A 6,272-nucleotide genomic window follows, 5' to 3' on the forward strand; every position below is an offset into this window, starting at 1 on the left:
CAAAGCTATCACAGAAGTATCATAGAGAGTAAATGTACCCGTAATCACATCTGGCGATGAAGCTTCCTCACAAGCTTGAATAGCATACGCTCTAGTAGGTGCACGAGCCTCAAATCTAACAACTGCGTCTTTCATTCCTCTTTGACTACCACTTACATTTCCTGTATTTCTAGGGGGTCTACCACGAGAAACATTACCACTCTGTCTCGGATTCTGAACATTATCTTTTTCAGCTAAATCTGGGCAATTTTTAATAAAATGGTTTTTCGAACCACAACTATAACAAGCTCGATTATTACTTTTTCCCAGTATTCACCAAAGTGTCGTCTTCCACATTGCTCACATTCTGGCCTTTCATTCTTTACATTATCAACACTAGCAACAGAAGTGGCTGAAGATTTGTAATTCGATTGCAATCTAACACGGTCTCTATTTGAATATCCCACACTAGCCTTTGAACGACTGCTATCAACTCTAAACTTCTTGGATCCAGATTGAAATGATTTGCTCGATGATCTCTTTCGTACATCTCTAGCTTCAAACTCAGCCTTTCTTTTCTCTTTCCCAACATCTTTCGCTTTACATGCTCGTTCAACAAGCACCATGAATTCTTTGATTTCCAGAATCCCAATTAACAAGTGAATATCTTCGTTCAAGCTGTCTTCAAATCTCTTACACATTATTTCTTCCGAAGATACACATTCACGGGCATACTGACTCAACCTTTACAAATTCTCACTCGTATTCTATAATAGACATACGGCCTTGCTTAAGCTTAAGAAACTCTTTACGTTTCTGATCAATAAATCTTTGGCTAATATATTTCTTCCGAAATTCAGCTTGGAAGAAATCCCATGTAACTCGTTCACTCGGAACTACAGATGTCAAAGTCTTCCACCAATGATACGCCGTGTCTCTCAGAAGTGAAACAGCGCATTTTATACATTCTTCGGGACTCAAGGATAATTCATCAAACACTCTTATGGTGTTCTCTAACCAGAACTCAGCCTTTTCCACATCATCACTTGTTGTAGCTCGAAATTCTTTAGCTCCATATTTTCTAATCTTGTCAACTGGTGGTCTACTCAACTGTACTGAATTCGCTCATGGCGTATCCAAAGTTTGAGGGGGATTAACCGGGGGTAGAGGTTGTTGTACAGTCGGATTGGTTCTAATATATTGGGTGAACCAATCATTCATCATCTGATAGAAGGCTTGCTTAGCCTCACCATCACAACTACTCGTAGCCAATCGTCAATCAGCTTGCACCGTCCCTTACGAGGGATCAGGCGTATTGCTTTCAACATCGTTAGCTATAGCTCTATCGGGATCTATTTTCTATATAAAAGCACATTTCAATGTCAGGAGTCATCACACTATCACAGATTCAGACATATGGCATGTATAGCTAGACTCACATACGCTATGGTAGTCCTAGAACGGACTAAACCATAGCTCTGATACTAACCACATGTAATACCCCTAACCCGTATCCATTGCCGGACTAGGGTTACGGGGCATTACCGGACATATTGGAACATTTCGTAATCACTTAACAATCAAAAGTCAAACATAAGCATAAAGCCCCTTACTTAGGTCAATGAGACCATAAACTTGCATTAAGAAAAGATCGGGACTAAACCAAACACACTTGTAAATTTCAGAACTTAGAAAATTTTTCAATTCTATTGAGGTCACACGCCCGTGTATCCAGGCCGTGTGCCTCACACGGGCATCAGACACACCCATGTGAACCAGCCGTGCCAAAACAGGGTGACCATACTGACTTTCACCCACGGCCAATAGGCACGCCTGTGTGATACTTAGCTAGCTACTGACTTTAGCCCACGGCCATATGACTTGCCGTGTGTCAAGGTTGTGTAATTTTTAAGAGAATACTGCTTTTCTTACACGGCCACAAGACACGCCCGTGTCCCCTGACCATGTGGCACAATGCAGGCTTGGTTTAAGCCAACTTGCCACCCATTATGGGTTAACCTACAACAAGGAAACAAGCATACATGTACAACCCAATCAACCATTCTTTATGCTAAAACATACATCATTCATGCCATAGTTGCAAATTAACATCACATATCATAAGCCTTTCTCAAATATGAGTTCAAACACAAATTAGCCAAATCTCATGGCTAACTATATACATAACAAAACATACTTCACAACTACTAGCCTATACATACCATACTTTAAATATTTACATTTTCAAAAGTACCAAAATGAGATCGATAGTGTGGTGATGATCCTCGACTATCCTCGAGCCTTCGGTAGTTACGATAACTATAAAACAGACAGTAATCACACAAAGTAAGCTTTCAAAGCTTAGTAAGCTCGTACTCAAAACATTCATAGTATATGAACCTAAAATGAGAACCTATGAGTATTTGCACAATTTCAATCCATATAACTATATCAACTCAATGAGATTCATATACATAACATCATCTACCACTTAGGCATTATACATACCTGAAGCTTCCCATACTTATTCACTTTTGTACTTACCTCATGTTGAATATTATAAGACTTTCCATAAGTTATTCGTATTTTACACATCAGCACACTTAGTGCTATAAGGTTAGTCGAAGCTAAATATTTCCGTACACTTAGTGCCATCTCAAATAATCAAGACTAAGTTGGTATCGCACACATAGTGCCTCAAGTAGCCGAAGCTAGTTAAATCGCACACTTAGTGCCAAGGCTAGTTTAAATCGCACACTTAGTACCAAAACTTCCGTTTCATCACCATATTATCCAATTCAATTATATATAACCTATGTATAATAAAGACATCAAAACTTACTTAACACCATATTTTAAGTACGAACTTACCTCGTACTCGGAATTTGTTGACTCAGACTATCTACTCGATAACCTTCGACTTTCCTCGATCTAAGTCAGAATTCCTCCTTTCTTGATCTAAATGTATTCAAAATTAACCCTTTTATTCACCAAATAATTCAATTCAATCCATAAACACATATTTAGGGCATTTTACAAACTAGCCCTCATATTTTCACATTTCGACACTTTAGTCCCTATTTCACAAAATCACAAAATACACATAATTTGTTTGTACACAAGCTTAACCGAATTTTATGGCTCTCAAACAAGTCCACATATTTCATTTATTTCATATTTTAGTCCTTCAAAATAACATTTCCACAAATTAGCTCAATTTACTCAAATCCAACTAAAATTCAAAGACAAAACATGTAAACTCAACATCAAAATTTCATATTTCACCATTTAGCAACACCAAACTCATGAATTCATCCATGAAACATTTTCAAATCATCAACAAAATCAGAAATTGAGGTATGGGCTTTATAGTTCACTTAGCAACGATCATAAAAACGTAGAAATTATCAAAAACCGAAGCAAAAACATACCTCAATCAAAGAATACAATGGCTGAACCCTAGGTGTTCTTCTTATTTTATTTTCTTTGCTATTTTCGGCCATGAAATATGAATAATGGATTAATTTTATGCATTGTTTTATTTAACTAATACTTACTAAATAAATACCCATTTTACCCTTTATTTAAACATATAAAAATCATTTGAAATAAGGCCATATATGTCCATTAACTAAGTAAATGACATAATAACCACATAAGGACCTTTCAATTATAAACCCAAGTCAAATAAGCACTTTTAACATCTGGCACATAGCTTTTACCTTTTATGCGATTTGGTCCTTTTTGCAAATTAAGCACACAAACAGTTAAATTTCTACACGAGTCTTTCACACATGTCAATTCAATATACCATATACACGAAAATTAATATTAAAATATTTTTCTAACTCAGATTTGTGGTCCCGAAACCACTATTCTGACTAGGGTCAAAACCGAGCTGTTACAACATTTATGACCGTATAAAGCCTCGTAAGGTGTCATTTTGATACTCGATTGAAGGCTATTATTGTACGCAAATTCAATCAGAGGTAGGTATCGTTCCCATGTATCTTCAAACTCGAAAATGCAACATCTCAACATATCCTCAAGTATCTGAATGATTCGCTCGGATTGATCATCTGTCTGGGGATGAAAAGCAGTGCTAAAATGCAGTTTAGTACCTAACGCATCTTGTAGTTTCTTCCAAAACCGAGATGTAAACCTCAGATCTCTATCCGAAACGATAGAAATAGGTACCCCGTGTAGTCTCACAATTAGAGAAACATATAACTCAGCAAGTTTATAGAGCGAATAATCTGTACGAACCGGAACAAAGTGAGCCGATTTAGTCAATCTATCGACAATAACCCAGATTGCATCTTTCTTGCTGTCATTGGTAAATTGGATACAAAATCCATCGTGACACTATCCCATTTCCATTCAGGCATCATGATCGGCTGTAGCAGTCCAGAAGGTACCTGATGCTAGGCTTTTACTTGCTGACAGATTAAACATTTCGATACAAAGTCAGAAATGTCTCGCTTCATACCTTGCCACCAATAGTGTTGTTTTAGATTATTATACATCTTCGTACTACTCGGGTGAATAGATAGCTGACTATTATGAGCTTTGTTCAAAATCATCTGAATCAACTCTGTATTTCTCGGAAAGCATATTATTTTTCTGAACCGCAGACATCCTTCAACATCCACTTGAAATTCCGAATCAATGTTTGAATCACATTGGGCCTGCTTTACTATCAAATCATTATCGACCTTCTGAGCTTCGCAAATCTGCTGAATAAATAATGGTCTTTCTTTTAACTCGGCTATTATCACACCATCATCTGACATAACCATATGTGCATTCATTGCATGCAAAGCAAACAGGGATTTTTGACTTAGAGCATCAGCAACAACATTAGCCTTTCCCGGATGATAGTCAATCACTGGCTCGTAATCTTTTAGCAACTCTAACCATCAACACTGTCTCAAATTCAAATCCTTCTGAGTCATCAAGTATTTCAGACTTTTGTGATAAGAATAAACGTGACATTTCTCACCAAACAGATAGTGACACCAAATTTTTAACGCAAACACAATAGCTGCCAATTCTAGGTCATGTGTCAGATAGTTCTTTTCATGTGGCTTCAACTGTCTTGAGGCATAAGCTATAACTCTTCCTTCCTACATCAAAACACAGCCCAACCCATTTAAAGATGCATCACTATAGATAACAAATTCTTTACCCAATTCTGGCTGAACTAGCACTAGAGCTTCGGTCAAAAGGACTTTCAACTGATCAAAACTTTTCTGGCATTTTTCTGACTATTCGAACTTAACATCTCTCTGTAATAGCTTCGTCATCGAGGTTGTAATCATACAGAAACCTTTCACAAACAGTCTATAGTAACCAGCAAATCCCAGAAAACTTCAGACTTCAGAAACATTTCTCGGAGGTTTCCTGTCAAGTATTGCTGAAATCTTACTCGGATCAACCCGAATACCTGATGTTGAAACAACATGTCCCAGAAAGCTAACTTCGTTTAACCATAACACACATTTACTAAACTTCGCATACAACTATTTTTCTCACAAAGTCTGTAACACAACTCTTAAATGCTCAGCATGTTCGGTTTCGTCACGGGAGTAGATCAATATATTATCAATGAACACAACCACAAACCGATCCAAATACTGTTTGAAGATCTTATTCATCAAATCCATAAAAATAACAGGTGCATTAGTAAGTCCAAAAGGCATAACCAGAAACTTATAATGTTCATACCTCGTTCGGAATGCAATTTTCGGCACATCGGAGTCTTTAACTCGCAACTGATAGTAGCCGGATCTCAAATCTATCTTCGAAAACACTGTAGCCCCTTTCAGCTGATCAAACAAATCATCAATCCATGGCAACGGATATTTATTTTTTATTGTCACCTTATTGAGTTGGCGATAATCAATACACATTCTCATAGTTTCGTCTTTTTTATTTCACAAAATAAAATTGGTACACCCCAAGGAGAGAAACTCGGTCTCACGAAACCTCTATCTGTCAATTATTGCAACTGAGCTTTCAATTCTTTTAATTCAGTAGGTGACATTCCATACAAAGCTATCGATATCGGAGTAGTCCCTGGTACTAATTCAATACCAAACTCAACCTCTCGAATAGGTGGTAAACCCAGTAATTTTTTAGGAAACACATCCGGGTACTCACACACAACAGGTACTGATTCAATCTTTCTTCGGATACTTTACTGTCAAGCACATATGCAAAGTAAGCTTCACAACCTTTTCTTACATATTTTTGAGCTAATATTGAGGAAATCACTGCCGGTAAACCATTCA

The sequence above is a fragment of the Gossypium hirsutum genome, chromosome A05, assembly GCF_007990345.1.
Source record: "Gossypium hirsutum isolate 1008001.06 chromosome A05, Gossypium_hirsutum_v2.1, whole genome shotgun sequence".
NCBI classification, from domain to species: Eukaryota; Viridiplantae; Streptophyta; class Magnoliopsida; order Malvales; family Malvaceae; genus Gossypium; species Gossypium hirsutum.